At 38.3% G+C, this 16,877-nt stretch overlaps 1 long non-coding RNA gene across 1 annotated transcript; it reads left to right on the top strand.

Moving 5' to 3' along the window:
• Positions 1-11,094: 11,094 nt before the first annotated feature.
• On the top strand, positions 11,095-11,598 carry LOC138153773 (uncharacterized). The gene is made up of 2 exons (XR_011166449.1): positions 11,095-11,465; positions 11,516-11,598. It is a non-coding gene; the product is annotated as an uncharacterized lncRNA (long non-coding RNA).
• Positions 11,599-16,877: the final 5,279 nt, after the last annotated feature.

Below are 16,877 nucleotides of genomic sequence, written 5' to 3'. Positions count from 1 at the left end.
TTCCTTCCTTCCTTCCTTCCTTCTTTCTTTCTTTCTTTCTTTCTTTCTTTCTTTCTTTCTTTCTTTCTTTCTTTCTTTCTTTCTTTCTTTCTTTCTTTCTTTCTTTCTTTCTTTCTTTCTCTCTTTTCTTTATATTTCTAGGGCTTAGCATAGTTCCTGGCACACAGGGTCACCCAGTGAATACAGAGCCTCAGTTATCTTGACTTTTGTCTTACCACTGGTCTTCAATGACTCTGGAGGAGAGAGTGAAGCTGACTACTTTGTGCAATTCTGCCTCACTCAAATCCAATTCACTAAGGAGTCAAGACCACCTGTAATGTCATTGATCCTCTTCAGAATAGAAGGATAGGGGCAACTAGGTGGTACAGTGAATAAAGCACCGTCCCTGGAGTAAGGAGGACCTGAGTTCAAATCCAGCCTGAGACACTTAACACAAAAACTAGCTGTGTGACCTTGGGCAAGTCACTTAACCCCAATTGCCATCCAAAAAGCAAAGAAAGAAAGACAGACAGACAGAAAGAAAGAATAGGAGGATAAACAACAACAATAAATGCTTGATGAGTTGGTTAATAAGATTGTGTTCAGGGATGGGTCCCTCCTAGATATCTGGGCAGCAGAAAGCAAACATCCCGGGGGCGGCCAGGTGCCTCAGCGAGTAAGAGCACCGGCTCCAGTGTTGGGACGACCTGGAGATCAAATCCCAGGCTCGGACACTCAGCACCACACCCAGAAATAACTGGCCATGTAACCTAGAGCAAGTTACTTAACCTCGATTGCTTAAATTAAAAAATAAAAAAGCAAACATCCCTTCCTTTATTCTCCTCCTCGCCCCCTTCTCCTGTAGTTGGACCCTTCATCTAGGTATGCCTATCTACCAGTAATTGGGCCAAAGCATACACCCAGATGGTAACTTCCTAAGGTAACTTTCTGAAAGGCAGTAACAAATCAGATTTGTAACTCCATGCTTGTTTTTACTGCCCTACTTGGGCTGCCAATCACCAAATCAAGCTTGTGAAAGTCTTGAGGGTCTCCTTTCTGGACTCTAGAGCAGAAAGACAAGGAGGGAAAGAACTGGAGGGTGGGGTACACAGGCTTCTGTTTCTGCTTTCTCCCCTTCTTGGTCTCTGTTTTAAAACCTTAATGGCTTTTGGCTTCAAAATAAGGATGTCCTTTAATGGAGATTCTGTAGCTTTAATTTCCTGGAGTATCTCAGGACAGGTGTGATGTTTGCTGTCATTTCCTAGGTTTGTTTTTACACTGCCGGCCCCATGAGGCTGATTATTTCCTCTCAGGCTCATAACCGCCTCCATATATCCAGCAATGCCAAGTTATTGCTGTGGTGCAGATAACTAGGGGGAAAATATAGCATATGGTCCAAAGATTTAAAGAAAATGATTTTTTTCTTAAATAACAACACATTATTAACCATAGAAAATATGAGAAAGTAATTCACAAATTGGAGTAATATTTATAAATATCAGAATATGCAGAACCTTTCTCACAATCATCAACTGCTAAACAGGGAGGGTATTTTTATCGATATAGGGAATTCCCAGAAAAGGAAACTCCCTGTACCAATGCAAATCAGCATCCTCTCTGCAACTGTCCATGTTTGCCTTTAAATACCAACTAAAATCCCCTCTTTTACTGGAAGCCTTCCCCAAATCGCTCTTAATTTTAGTGCCTTCTCTCTATTACTTATTTCCCATTTACCCTGTGTATAGCTTGCTTTGTTTATATTTATTTGCATGTTCTCTACCCTGTTTGATGGAAAGTTCTTTGAGGGCAGGGATTGTCTTTTGCATATTTTTATATCCAAAGTGCTTAGCACAGTGCCTGGCATGTGGTAAACACTTAATACATGTTTCTTAATTGAATTATAATCTCATATAAGAGGTTAAGTGGGTTGCCCAGAATCACATAGCCAGTGTGTAACAGGAGCAGGACTTGAATCTAAGTCTTCTTGGATCCAAGGCCAGCTTTTTCTATCTCCCTCACCAATGTGTTTCCTTGGTAAAAATCTAATTCTAATTCTTTAAATATATATATTTGCTTTTTGGAGGGGAGAGGTCAGGGCAATTGGGATTAAGTGACTTGCCCAAAGTCACATGGCTAGTAAGTGTTAAGTGTCTGGTTAAGTGTCTGAGGCCAAATTTGAACTTAGGTCCTCCTAATTCCAGGGCCTGTGCTCTATTCACTGTGCCACCTAGCCGCCCCTATATATATTTATTTTAAAAATAAATATATACATGTATCTGTTTGCTTTAAAAGAAGTGTATACATATATGTATATGTGTGTACATATGTGCTTGTATATATGTATACACACACTTGTGGTACCTAAGAATTCTGTAAAAAGCTTCCCACCAATTAATTGTCCAAAAGTGTCATAACTTGCCTTGATTGGGGATGGGTTCCCTCTCCTTGAATGTTTTTATTCGACAATGCTTCTCTGTCATAATATAGTTGGAATTCCTTTTGTGCATGAATTGGACTAGCTGCCCCTGAGGTCTCTTCCAACTCAAATTTTGATTCTGTTATTCCTGATTTTCTCTGTTTTATAACCAGACTTTAAGTAGTTTCTCTGAGTATTAATTGCCTCCTCCCTTATTCCCACCTCCCTCCTAATCTAATTTCTCCCTGTGAAAAGGACTAGATTTAGAAAGCCAGCTAAAGAAGAGTAGTCTAAAAGATACTCCCTAGCGTAGGTGCAGGTAAGGGGTAAAGGACAGAGAAAACCTCTAGGGTAGGTGCTGAGAATTCAGAGAGCATTGTGCTAAAACCTGGGTTGTTTAACTCTGATCCATGAGATGCTTGTTCTTTATTCCTGCCCTTGTTCAGTTCTGATTGCTGGCAATGGATGATGGCTTTAGGTCCATAAATCTTGACCGTGACCAGAAAGAGACTGATGCCTGCAAGCAAATCCTACCTCTGAGTGAAGGAGGGAAAGATGATGGAACCTCTTCACCAAAATGCTATTGCAAGTTTAATAAAGTAAATATTTGTGCAGCTTCATGTTCCAACATGATTCACATCAGGGTTATTAACTTTTTTGTGTGTCATGAACACTTGCCAGTCTATTGAAGCCTATGGAACATTTCTAAGAAAAATGTTTTTAAATGCATAAAGTAAAATGCATAGGATTGCCAAAAATTCAACTTGATTGAAAAGCAATGGTTTTTTAAAGTTCATTGACCCTAGGTTAAAACCCCCTGATGAAGACTCTGTTGTACTGAGGTTCAAAATATGTTGACCTTTAAATGGTATCTTGTCTTTCTGGCTTGCTTGCTTTTACCTAGTTTAAAAAAACCAAAGATATATATATATATATATGAGGTTAACTCAGGTGCAGGTTTCAGGGTGCAGCATTCTAACAGACCCAGGCAAAGAATAGCATTGAAAGAGTAAAACACTTAAATCTGGTCATCTCTAGAGAAGAAGGGGTGTGGGGAGGGAAGAAAAAAAAAGGGGGGGAGAAAGTTATATGATAACTATTCCCAAGCAATAGAGTTATAGTTTCACATACAATCATCTTTTTTTATCTTCTGCGATGTTATTAAAATGTTTGTTTTATCTTTTAAGTTCAGAATAAAATAAATAAATAAATAACACTTAATCAGGATGGAAATGAATAGAAAAGTAGCAAGAAAATTATATGAGCATATTCTCATTTGAATACCATCTCATTCCTTTTCAGCCCCTGGAGTAGTATGGAAAACAAGCCTTGTGACTCCATCCTGGGGATGAGGTATAGACAAAAAGCTCAGCAGACTGACTTTATTCCTGCTTTGGCCTGACCTCACTCAGTGAAGAGCTGAGTCTATGTCTAGCCTGCCTAACCTGTGTTCTGGTCCTGCGATCTCCAAAGCAACTCCCAACTTGCAGCTACAGTTCTGCAACTTTTTCACAGCCAGGATGCTTCATCTCCTTGATCTGTGTCCAAGCTAACAACAAAAAACTACCACTCCATTTCCTCCATCTCTTTACTCAATCTCATTTTCTTCCTCCTCCATCCACACATCCCCAACAATAACCACACACCTTCGTCAGTTCTCTGTAGGAACTCAACTTTCTTTTTTTCTTCCAATATGCTCTGGACCCAGGCATAATGGGAAATAATTATTTCCAACAATTTGGCCATACCTATTACATTTGGCTCTAGTCCCTTCAGTTTTCAGTTGCTTGCTTTTTTATTGCAAAGTCAACCTAAATTTAATTAATTGGTTCATTTTTAACACCATGAAAAATATATAATTAATATTTTTCCAGGTATAAGTGACAAGGATCTATCCTATTCCTGAACTGCTAGTAAATGGGAGAAAGATTAAAATGGCTTTGTTTCCCCCAGATGTTTGTTGAGGAAGTAATGATATATTGGCAAATTGGACCACATCCTAGACATCAGAGTGGTTTATATAACTTGAACCTTAATGTTAATTTATTTCATACTGACCCATCAAGTCTTATTGGGTCCTGAAAAGCCATAACCACACTTGGCCTTGTTGAGAGGTTGATTCTGAGGCCTAGGGATTTTGAACTACTTTATGAGAGCCTTGGTTAACCCCAAATATGTCGGGTATCTAGTGAACTGATACAAAACCTGGGGCAGCTAGGTGGTACAATGGATAGAGCAATGGCCCTTAGAGTCAGGAAGACCTGAGCTCAAATCCAGCCTCAGACACTTGAGGAATACTAGCTGTGTGACCCTGGGCAAGTCACTTACCCCATTTGCCAAACTAACAAACAAAACCACAAACTGAACTCCCACCCCCCTCCGCCAACTCTCTCTCTCTCTTTATATACATATATATCTCACTGTAGGATTTTCCTAGTTCAAGTACCATCCCAGGCACAGAAAGTCTCCTCCCTTATTTCCCTTAACTGATATCCTCTCTGAGCCCCTTGGAATTGTCTGGAGACTTCTGGGGTCTCTAGAGTTATTCTAGGACATGTACTGAACTTCAGGGGAAAATTTCTAAGTCACAATAAACATTTTTAAAAAACATGATGGATTAGAGGCTGGCCCTTGTTAAGAAATAATCAATATACAGTTTCACAAAAGCTGCTTTTGGTTAGCTTTTAACATGGTACAGCATCTTCTAAAGTGCAGTGATATTCTTGTTATGGGCTAATGGTACCCTGATTATTTAATTCTTTGTAGGGGGTATCAGAGTCTATCATTAAAAATACTAAAGCAATTGAGCAGGTAAGAAATGTTGGAGTGGGCTCTTCATTCAAGATAACTTTCTGTTTCCTCTTCCAAATCGCAAAATTGCTTCCATATGAGACATGAAGCCAACCCTAGGCAAAACTGTGAAGTAGGCAAACTTTTTCTTTGATACGTATGGCCTTTTACTACAGGGCCTTACTCCTAGCATTTGTTCATCTAATCCCTAATAAGATGTTAGCTAAGGATAGCTTAGACTTTGTTGAACTCTGTCTGACTAAATGAATGGTAGTTATACAGATACAGGCTGTCCCAAAAGTCTTCGTGCCATTTTTAAAGCTCTGTAGCTTAAATGTGTTAAGCTTTAGAAATTTAAAATACGCACTAAGATTTTGGAATGCCCTGTATACCAGATGAGGGCATCTGGAATCTCTTCTAGTTCTGTATCTATAGGTTAATATGAAGTATGCTGAACTGTCTGCATAGAAGAGATATGAGACAGTTAAGTGACCAGTGAGTAGAGTATTGGGACCTGAATCGGGAAGATCCAAGTTCCAATCCTGCCTTAAACACTTAATAGCTGTGTGACCCTAGGCAAATCACTTAACCTCTCTTAACCTCTGTTTCCTCATCTGTAAAACAGAGATAATAATATAACCCAGGTTTCTTGTAAGGAACAAATGAGATAGTACGTATAAAAACACTTTGCAAACCTTAAACACACACATGTATACGTGCCAGCTATTGTTATTTTAAGTCTATAATGTTAACATATCATTCCCCATTGAGTCAGCCCCCCTGACAGTGTCTGGACAGCATTTCTGGTTTTCTTTTACATAAAGACAGATACCTACCCTTTTCTCCACTGTTTGGCCTCCTTTCTGCTGAAGTACAGGTTTCTGATGGTTTATTCTTTCTCTAGACACCCTTCTAACATCTTGTCCTTGAAGCACCAGACCCTCTGCCCTTTGATCTCATGCCACTTTTTTTTTAAGGTGCATGATATATGCCTTAGAGTAATAGAGGGAACAGAATAGTAAATTTTACTTTTTACCATTCTCATTTTAGAAAGAGGGCAAATAAAATCTATCATAGTCAAAAGACCAGAATGTGTCAAGAATTGTGAGACATATGAGGGAGCAAAGACTTGAGCTTTGAAGGAATTCTCCCATGCATGAGTGAACTCTGGGCTAGGATTAAAGATTATTAGCCCCAGGTAAACTCAGCTCCCTGATTTTATGAAAAGTTTGATTTTACGAAACAGTGCTCCAAAGTCTTCTTGGGATGTTGAAAGGAGTAACCAGAGATCCCATAGGGGTAGGTTTTGAGATAGAATCATCCCTCCATTTTCATATTTGCTTTGGAAGTATTCATAGACATTTATAACCTCTCCATGTATTTCTTGGAGGACTTTGTAGGGTTTGGATAGTGACTACTTATCAGGATGAAAGTACATAAAGAGATCTACCCTAAAGCTTCACTCTGTATGAAGAGGAGGAAGGTGTCAGGGGAGGATTTTTCCACCTGCTCTTTAAAAACTCTTCAATGCCTACTGCCAGCCCCCTAACCATTGAGGATATAATCTCCAGCTGGTGCTAAGGCTATTAAACAATTCTCTGGAGAGGAAATTGAATTTCAGAGTCTCTTGGGTGTAGACACTCTCTACTTACATGCTACCCTCCAGGGTACCAGTAATAGTCTCCACTCCAGTGTGCACAGACTGGTAGAGTCAGCTTTTCCTGCCACAGATTTGGGGCCATATTTGCTCAGAGTAAACAGTTTTCTTTGGTAACACACACACAAAAACTCCTAAGGACTTTTGCAAAGGGGGACTTGAATTTTTTACCTTTTCCTCTCAGGAGCCAAGGGTTCTCAGAGCCAGGGCCTTGTGACTTAGTTATTATAGGCTATCTGGTTTTGTTATCTGGCTCACTTGGAGCAGCAGAGAATTCCTTCCAGATTTGTGATTGACCCCAGAGTGACTGGGCAACACCCTTGCCAGGGTCCAGAGCATTCCCCTCTCTCTCAAGGGCCTTCATAGAAGGAATTATCAGTGGGCGTAGTGCTATAGTTCCCTTGAGGGGAGGGAGAAGAACTTGCAATGGTTTTACACACACACACACACACACACACACTCTCTCTCTCTCTCTCTCTCTCTCTCTCTCTCTCTCTCTCTCTCTCTCTCTCTCTCTCTCTCTCTCTCTCTCTCTCTCTCCCCCTCTCTCCCCCCCCCCTCCCCTGGGCTTCAAGTTACAGCCAGCCAGGTGCTCAATAAATACTCTTGACTGATTGATTGAAAACTGGGATGAGAGCTTCCTGTAGGAACAGATGTGTAATGCAATACCAGTGGCTGCATTCCTTCTTTAAGAATGATTGAGTAAAATCACAATCTGGGGCATCAGTTTTGACATCAGAAAATTGAGAAAGTTGGACAAAATGCTCTCTAAAGTTCCTTTCAGTAAATTTGATGATTCATTCATTATAGTAAGAGACATTCACTGAGCAACTGCTATGATCAGAGTCCACATGTAACATTTGGCATGCCACCATCAGTTGGTGGATTGGACATAAATTGGCATCCTATATGGGTGTTTACATGTAGGAAACACATGTATCTGAGGTGCTCATGTGAAAGGGTGACTTATACCTCTAATACTGTAGGACCAAATGATGTCAGTAAATGAATGAATATTCTGAATGAATATTTAGAAGAAATGAGGCAAAGAGAGTAAAAGATGAAAAAAAAAGCTCTGGAGAAAAGAATTAGAAGGAGAGCAAACAGATTTAGAAGAGAAATTGATGAACTTTCCCCCATTAAGAGAGACTCCCTAAAGACAGAACACCAAATAGAAAATAAAGACCATGTAAGATAGTAAGAAATATTAAAACAAAATCAAAAGATTGAACAATAGAAGAACAAACTGATAGAACTATGATATGTTATATATAAAAAAGCTGACCTGAAAAACCAGCTGTTTGAGGGACTATGGTAAGAATTATTAGACAAAACCTGAAAATCAGAATTTAAAGGGAAAAAAAGCCTGAATGTTATATTTCAAGAAATCATAAAAGAAAACTGCTCAGCTCTACTAAAACTGGAGGAAAAGGGAAGAGAGAAAGAATCCACCAATTACCTCCTGAAAAGAAACCCAAAAGAAAATGTCTCGGGAATGACATGAAGTCTTGAACAAGATCTTACATTAAGGAAAAATATAGCAAACGTAAAGAAAGAAGTCATTTAAACACCAAAAAACAACAGGCAAGATCATACAAAACCTGGTAGTTTCTATTATAAACCAGAGGAGATCTTTGAATACAATGTACCAGAATGCCAAAGATAAAGGCTTATAATCAAGAATAACTTACTCTACAAAGTTGAATTAATCCTTTTGGGGGGTGAGAGTGAACTTTTAGTGGAAGAGGATTTTCAAGCATTTCTGATGAAAATATAAGAACTGAGTAGAAAATTTTAAAATGCAAGAGAAACCTAGAAAGGTAAACTTATTTTAGCAAATGGAAGGGATTACATGACACTGTGGTACTTAATGGGGAGAAAAGTAACCAGTGTCCTTTCAAGACCCTACCATCTTTAAACGGTACTGAAGAGTGAAATAAGAAAAACAAAATAGATGACCCTTGAGTGGACTGATTGTGTTCTGATGGTTTTAGGGGAAAAAAGGTAGAGAAAAAGGAATATATTAATATAGAAGTAGGAAGAAGGTGAGTAGAACTTGTTATTTCTCATATTTGTGGTACATGAAAAGAAGAAAATACAAGTTTAGATGAAGGAATAGAAGGAGTGGCCATCAAATGACTCTAACTCTTATCTGAAATGGACAAAGAAAAATTGAACATACAAAAATAATCTGGTGTAAAAATACATCAGATTCAAGAGGGAAACAAGTGAAGATTGGGGAGAGATTTAAGAGAGAAGATAATCCCAGGGAGTGGAATAGTTACAAGCAAAACAAACATCCTGATACTGCTGAAAAAACAGCAGTAAGACAAGAGAAAGAAATTAAAGGAATAAAGATTGGTAAAGAGGAAATAAAGCTATTCATGTTTGCTGATGATAGGGTGGTTTATTTGAAAAATCCTAGCGAATCAGTAAGTATACCAATTGAGAAATTTAATAGCTTCCACAAACTTGTAGGCTATAAAATAAATCATCAGAAATCAACACTACATAATAATAACAAAATATAAAAAGTAATGATAGAAAGGAAAATTCTATTCTAAATAGCTACAAAATGCATACAATAAGTGGGGATCAACCTACCAAAGCACACAAAAGACTTTCTCAGATTCAATTACAACATACTCCTCGAAGAAATGAAGACCAACTTAAATAATGGATGGCATAGTCAATGTTCATGGCTAGGTCATGCTGATATAATAAAGATGGAAATAGCATCAAAATTAATTTATACTTTAAATATTCTACCAACTTGGAAAAAAATAACAAAATTCATTTGGAAAAACAAAAGATTTAGAATATCCAGGAAAATGGTGAAAAGATGTAGGGAAGAAAGGGGAAATAGCACTTCCAGACCCCAAACTATATTATAAAGAAGCAGTCATTCAAACCATCTGGTATTTGTTTAAAAAACAACAGAAAGGTCAATCAGTGAAACAAACTAAACAAGGGAGAATCAGAAAAAGACAATTGAATAATCCATTATGTGATAAATTGGAAAACAAACTATCTAGGGGGGAAAAGCATTTTATTTAATAAAAATTGCTAGAAAACTAAAAAGCATGATGGTAGAAATTAGGCTTAGATCAACACTTTTTAACATATTCAACAAAATATCATAAATGGATATGCCACCTTAATACTAAAGATTATACTATTAAATAATTAGAAAAGAAGCAGATCATATATTTCTCTCTGTTATGGGTGGGAGATGTGTCCTTAACCATAAAGAGAGACAACTACAAAAGAAAATAGATAACTGGTTACACAAAACTGAAAAACTAATGCACAGACAATATTAATGTACCTAGGATAACAAGAGAAGTGGTCAAATGGAAAAAAAATCTTTGTAACAAGTTTCTTTAATAAGGATTTGGTACTCAAGATATACAACTAATAGCCATTCTCTAGTAGATAAAGGGTCAAAGGATATGAACAAGCAGTTCTCAAAAGAATCTCAAAGTATTTACAATCATCTTAAAGAATGATCCAAATCATTAATAATAAAAGACATACAAACCAAAACAACCCTGAAAATTCACTTCATAGCCTGAAAATTGAAAAAATAACCCAAAAAATGGCAATAGTCAGTGTTGGAGGGATTGTGGAATGATCGTCACACTAATTCACTGTTGAAGGAGCTATGAAATGGTACAAATCATTTTAAAAAGCAATTTAGAAATATACAAATAAAGTAATTAAATGTCCATACTCCTTGAACTAGCATCTCCATTACTGGGTTTATACCCCAAGAAAGCCATTCATAAGAAGAAAGCTCCCAAATATGAAATATATATATATAGAAGCGCTTTTGTGATATTAAAGAATTACAAAGTAGATGCACATCAATTGGAAATTGATTGGATAAATTATAGTACACAAATATAACGGAATATTATATTTTAAGAAATAATATGTGTGATGGATACAGAGAAGCATGGAAAGTTTGAAATAAGCAGAGCCAAGAAAACAATATTCCCAGTAACTACAACAATGTAAATGCAAAGAACACACCAAAAAAATCAAAAATGAATGTAAAAAATTATAAAGATTAAACAAGACTTGAAAGAAGAGATATGAGAGGAGACTCCCAACCCAGTCTTTCATGGAGGTAGGTGTCCAGGTACTATACAGGAACTATTTTTTTTATTGTATCAAATAGTTGTGCTGATCTTCCCCCCCCACCCCAAAAAATATGGCGGAATAAGAGCAGGTACAGAGGAGGCCCTGAAATTTAAAGGGGTGTCAGAACTGGGCGCGACGAAGCGGAAGAAGAGGAAGGACAAGGACAAGGACAAGGTCCTGGAGCAGATCGTGACGAGCAAGAAGAACGAGGAGGAGAAGCAGAGAGGGCTGGACCAGCAGAGGCCAGCGCAGATCGCCTACGAGAAGATGCAGCAGAAGAGGCAAATGGAAAGAATCTTGAAGAAAGCATCCAAAACTCACAAGCAGAGGATGGAGGTTCAATAGACATTGAGATGCTCTGACTGAACATTATGATATCCCCAAAGTCAGCTGGACAACATAAGACTCCTGCAACATTGTGTGGTGTGGCTCCAAGGAACAGTACTCATTTGTGTTTGTTTTGGATGACTCTGGCATGTTCCGTAAATGCTTCCCCCCCCCCCCTTTTTGGGATGTTTCTTGCTAAGACTATTTTTAAAGACTCTGTAATCAAGTTAGCAACTTGTCACACTTTATTAAAGTGGGACTCATGGTTAATTAAAAATAATAATATTTGTTATATGGGATGGTCCTCTGGGAGAGGAAGGGGGAGAGATACTTGGGATAAGTGTGATGATGTAAGAAACAGAAGATATCAATACAAACTTATTTTTAAAAGAAGAAAAGAAAATTAAAATTTATCTTAAAGTATACAGATTTTTCATATGTTTGTCCTCATCCAAGTCCCCTTTATTACCTCCCATTGGCCAACATTCATTCTGGGAAAGCTGCTCCAACCTAAGTATACGTGTCTCTGCCCTGGTCCTGCTGACTGCCTCCAGGCCTAGGTTTAGGTCAAGTGAGGTCTCAGCCTATTCCTGCTACTACCAAGTCCATTTTCAGGTCTGGTGACTTACAGACAGGCTAGAGAAATCCTCTGAGCCAGAAAAGGATTTCAATTCTCTCTCTCTCTCTCTCTCTCTCTCTCTCTCTCTCTCTCTCTCTCTCATTCTCTTTCTCTCTCTCTCTCCCTCTCCCCCCCCATCATGGTGAATAATCAAAAGGAATTTGTCCTCCAGAGCAGATGTTCCCGATCTTTTTCACTCTCAATATATTTTTTTCAGTAAGTCATCTAGTATCCACCCCATTCAAAAGGAAAGGAATTTCTACCATTTACCACGAATATGCACATAGGAAGTGATTTTCATAAAGAATGCTTTATTTAATACAGAAATATTTTTCCCACTAATTCTGCTACTTTTGGAAGATTTCAATAGGGTAATATAGTTATTTACCAAATGTTCCCCCATATCCATCCACAAGCTTTCTCTAACCCCTAGGGATAGGCATATCCTATGCTGAGATTCCCTGCTCTAGAAACTGACAGATTTAATTTCTTTTTAATTGCTCTGGATTTATCTAGATCCCAGCTCAGGGCACCCAGGAAGCAAGATACTGTGACTTCTCTGTCTTTAATCATTTTCTTTCCTCTAGAGCTTTGTTCAGTTTTGCTCTGAGATGTGCCAAGATCTCCTGTCACTCCTGTTGTGGAAAAGGCATTCTCTCAACCCTGGTCATCTTCTAACTTGTTTTGAAACAGCATACCTCTTATTGTTGGGATAAAAAGTCTTTATGATAGGGGTGGCTACGTGGTGCAGTGAATAGAGCACTGGCCCTGGAGTCAGGAGGACCTGAGTTCAAATTCAGCTCAGATATAACACAAAAACCAGCTGTGTGACCTTGGGCAAGTCACTTAGCCCCAGTTGCCCTCCAAAAAAAGTCTTTATGATATTGTAAAACTCTAAATTGGGATCCCAAGTGAATGCTTCCCATCAGGGTTGAAGGACAAGTTTTCAAGATAAGCTGGTGAGGAAGTTGGGATTGAAAATCAAGCCTGTGAAGGCCTGAAATGTGTTGGGTTCAAGCCCAGTAAAGGAATCACAAAGTTAAAACTGGAAGAGACTTAAGAGATCAGCTGGTCTGTTTGGACAGTTAGGTGGTATAGAGGATAGAGTGTTAGAATTGGAGGAAGACCTGAATTCAAATCCTCCCTCAGACACTTACTTAATTTTATGACAATGGGAGGGAATAGCATTTATATTGTACATATCATATGCCAGGTACAATGAACCTGCATGTCAGGCGCTGTTATTAACCCAATTTTACAGTTAAAGAGACTGAAGCAAGCAGAGGGTAAGTAACTTGCCCAGGTTCACATAGCCTCTCTTGGCCTCAGTTTTACCTTCTGTCAAATGGGGATAATAATAGTACCTACATCACATGGTTGTTGTGAGGATAAAATGAGACAATATATATAAAGTGTTCACAAACTTTTCTTTTCTTTTTTTAGATGAGAATATTGGGGAACAGACAGATTAACTTACTTGCTCAAAGTCTAACTAATGGAAGAAATGGAAGTAGAATACTGGGCCCTGCCTCCATTAAAAGGATAAAAGGCTTTTTAAAGAATAAAGGATTAGGGGCGGCTAGGTGGTACAGTGAATAGAGCACCAGCCCTGGAGTCAGGAGGACCTGAGTTCAAATCCGGCCTCAGATACTTAACACAAAAACTAGCCATGTGACCTTGGACAAGTCACTTAACCCCAACTGCCCTCCAAAAAGAAAAAAATAAAAAAGCCAGAATTTGGTAGGAGCTGCAACTTAGCATAGACTGGAAAATGGGATTCATATTTGAATGATAGAAAAGAGAAGGTGAAAGGGCTTCATGCTGGAGTCATTCCTGATGGTACAGTGAACAAAGTGCTGAGGTTGGACACAGGAGGACCTAAATTCAAATCCTGCCTTAGATACTTACTATCAGTGCAATGCAGGACCAGTCACAACTTCACTCAGTCTTTTTCCTCATCTGTAAAATGAAGGAATTGGATTCTGTCACTTCTAAGATTGCTTCTAGCTTTAAATCTATGATTCTATGAATAAATCTAAGCATATTAGGGGGGAAAAAGGTAAGCAAGAGACTGGAAGCTAAAGGGGGACCTATCATGGCTGAACAAATTATGTCAAATAAATGTCATGGAATGTGATTGTGCTCTAAGAAGTGATGAAGGTAATGGATTTAGAGAAACCTGGGAAGACTTGTATGGACTGATAGAGAGTGAAGAGAGCAGAATCAGGAGAACAATGTATACCATAACAATAGCATTGAAAAGATAAACAACCTCGAAGACCAAGGAAATCTGATGAACAAACAAAATGACCAGCCATGATTCCAGAGAACCCATGATAAAACATGTTTCCCCACCTCCTGACAGAAAAGTGATGGAACTGTGTAGAACAGAGATTCACAAACTTATTTGGCCTACTGTCCCCTTTTCAAGAAAAATTACTCAGTGCCACCTTGGAGAGCTACACAAAAAATTATATATTTTTTGAAATGATATAAAAATTTTAAAACCCTTTAACAGTTTTTTTAATTTATATCACTTCAAAAAATATAATTTAAAAAAATGACAGATTTTAAATTTAACAATTTATTGTAAATGGAGGGGGATTTCTGGCATTGATATTTTGATGATGCAATATTGCATCATGTAACCGTATAACATAATATTATAAATAAGTCATTAAATGCACATAGTCCTTCTGATGTATGTTGGACTTCCCAACAATGCACAACTTATTCACTTGCCAACACTTGCTTGTCAAGTCCACCTGTCAGTGGACTTGACCACTGATTGGTTACAACTTGCATTTTTGTGTTCATTTGAAAAAATGATGTCATCACTACAATTTTAACTCTGTTACACAACAGATGAAACATGTACGAATGGATTTTCAAAATTTTCTTCTCTTATCTTCTTTCCTTATGCTTCCATCACACCCTTATTTTCATTCAATGTCTTTCCATTGCACCAGCGGCTACTACCAACCCCTCCATTGTTCCAGTGCTCCCCCAGGGGGCAGTATCGCCACTTTGGGAACCATTCCAATGAGATATATTTTTTGAATGTGGCCAGCACCATAATTTGTTTTGCTTGACTATGTACTTTGTTGCAAGTTTTTTTTTTCTTTTTTCTCAATGTGGGGCGGTGTAGTAGGGAAAGAAAACAGATTTTTATTAGTTAAAAAATCATAATTTAATTTACAAAAGAAAAAGAGGTGACATTAAGGTTTTTAAATGAAGGAAGGACAGAATGGATCTTAATTAGTGGTAATTCATATTCACAGGCTAAATGGAGATAAAACTAAGGAGAGACCAAGAAAAGGCTCTAGAGAAGTTATACCAGGAGAAGAAGGATGGAAGAGGACATAGAGTGGGCCTCAAGTTAAGTCTCAAAACATACAGTTCTTGTGTGTGATCTTGGGCAAGTCCTTTAGTCTCTTGGAAACCCAGAATTTGAAAAGAAAAGAAAAGATAGGAAAAGAAAAGAAGAGAAGAGAAGAGAAAAGAAAAGAAGAAAAAAGAAAAAGAAAAGAAAGGAAGAGAGGAGAGAGAGAGAGGGAGGGAAGAAAGGAAAGAAACAAGGAAGAAAAGAAGGAAGGGAGGGAGGAAGGAACAAAGATTATGCCAGTCAATATTTGATAAAATTATAAGTATTTGGGGATAATATTCAAATGATTATTAAGCCAAAAATGCTATGGTTGTATGTAGTTTTATTTTACCCTTCCCTTAGAAACTCAAAATCCGTTTAAAAGACAGCCTTTAGCTCCTGCAAACTAAAAAGAAGAAATGGGTCCACAGTCAATCTTAGAGAATTAGGGAGAAAAGAGATGCAGCACAGTGAATAGAGCACCAGCCCTGGAGGCAGGAGGACCTGAGTTCAAGTCCAGCCTCAGACACTTAACACAAAAAACTAGCCGTGTGACCTTGGGCAAGTCACTTAACCCCAATTGCCCTACCTTCCCCCCTCCAAAAAAAAAAGAGAACTTCTGGCTGGGTATGATGGGATTCAGTTGTGAGTGTTGCCTTCCTCTTCCAGCCCATGGGTGAAAACATTTGTAGTCCAGGCTATAAACATTTCCCTCCCTAATGTGTGGCAGTGCTTGGAAAGCCTACCTCCCTCCCCTAGATACAACCTGAAGCAGCCCTCAGCAATTTGCAAGAACCAACCCGGAAGGAGGAGGGAGGTGACAGGGGAATTAAGGGAAAATGAGATCATATAGGAGTAGGTTGCTCTTCAGAGTTTCTGGAACAAAGGGAAATGTAACACCTGAGTGCTAAGGGAGAGAGGACATCAGATCACAAAACTCACCCAGAGCCAGCATGATGTTATTGACACAGTTACAGTAAAAGTTATGAGGGAGCAGGAATATTCCCAACAGCTGGGCATGTTTCTTTGAAGTCCCAGATCACAGCAATATAGTACAAAAGAAGGCTTCAGAAGGTACACAAATCTCAAGCTACATTTGGGTCTGTAATATACTGTGATACAATAAGACTAAAGTACTCTTCCCTTTTGGGACTGTGTTGGGAAGTTTCCTCTTTGGAAAAGAGAATAATAGTATCTAACATTTATTTAGGTACAAGGCACTATGCTAAGTGTTTTATAATTATTAACTCATGTGATCCTCTCAACCACCTTGGGAGGTAAGGTGCTATTATTATCCCCATTTTACAGATGAGGAGACTCAAACAAATACAGGTTAAGTGACTTGTTTAGAGTCGCACAGCTAGTAAGCGTCTGAGGTTCAGATTTGAACTCAGACCCAGGTCTCTATCTACTGCCCCCTATACTAGCTACTGGAAGCTGAGCACAAGAGCAGGTGGTTAAAATGAGATGCTACACAAAGCATCAGAAGAAATTTGACATTTTCAATTGGGAGCTACAAAAAATGGCAGAAAGAGTAAATTGTTAAATAGGAAGGTAGAATGGGGAACCATGGGGAACC

This window comes from Petaurus breviceps, unplaced genomic scaffold (assembly GCF_028583685.1).
Source record: "Petaurus breviceps papuanus isolate PSGF00001 unplaced genomic scaffold, PetGlider_PUasm1.0 151, whole genome shotgun sequence".
Classification (NCBI taxonomy): domain Eukaryota; kingdom Metazoa; phylum Chordata; class Mammalia; order Diprotodontia; family Petauridae; genus Petaurus; species Petaurus breviceps.
This window is presented reverse-complemented; position numbering and strand designations above follow the sequence as displayed.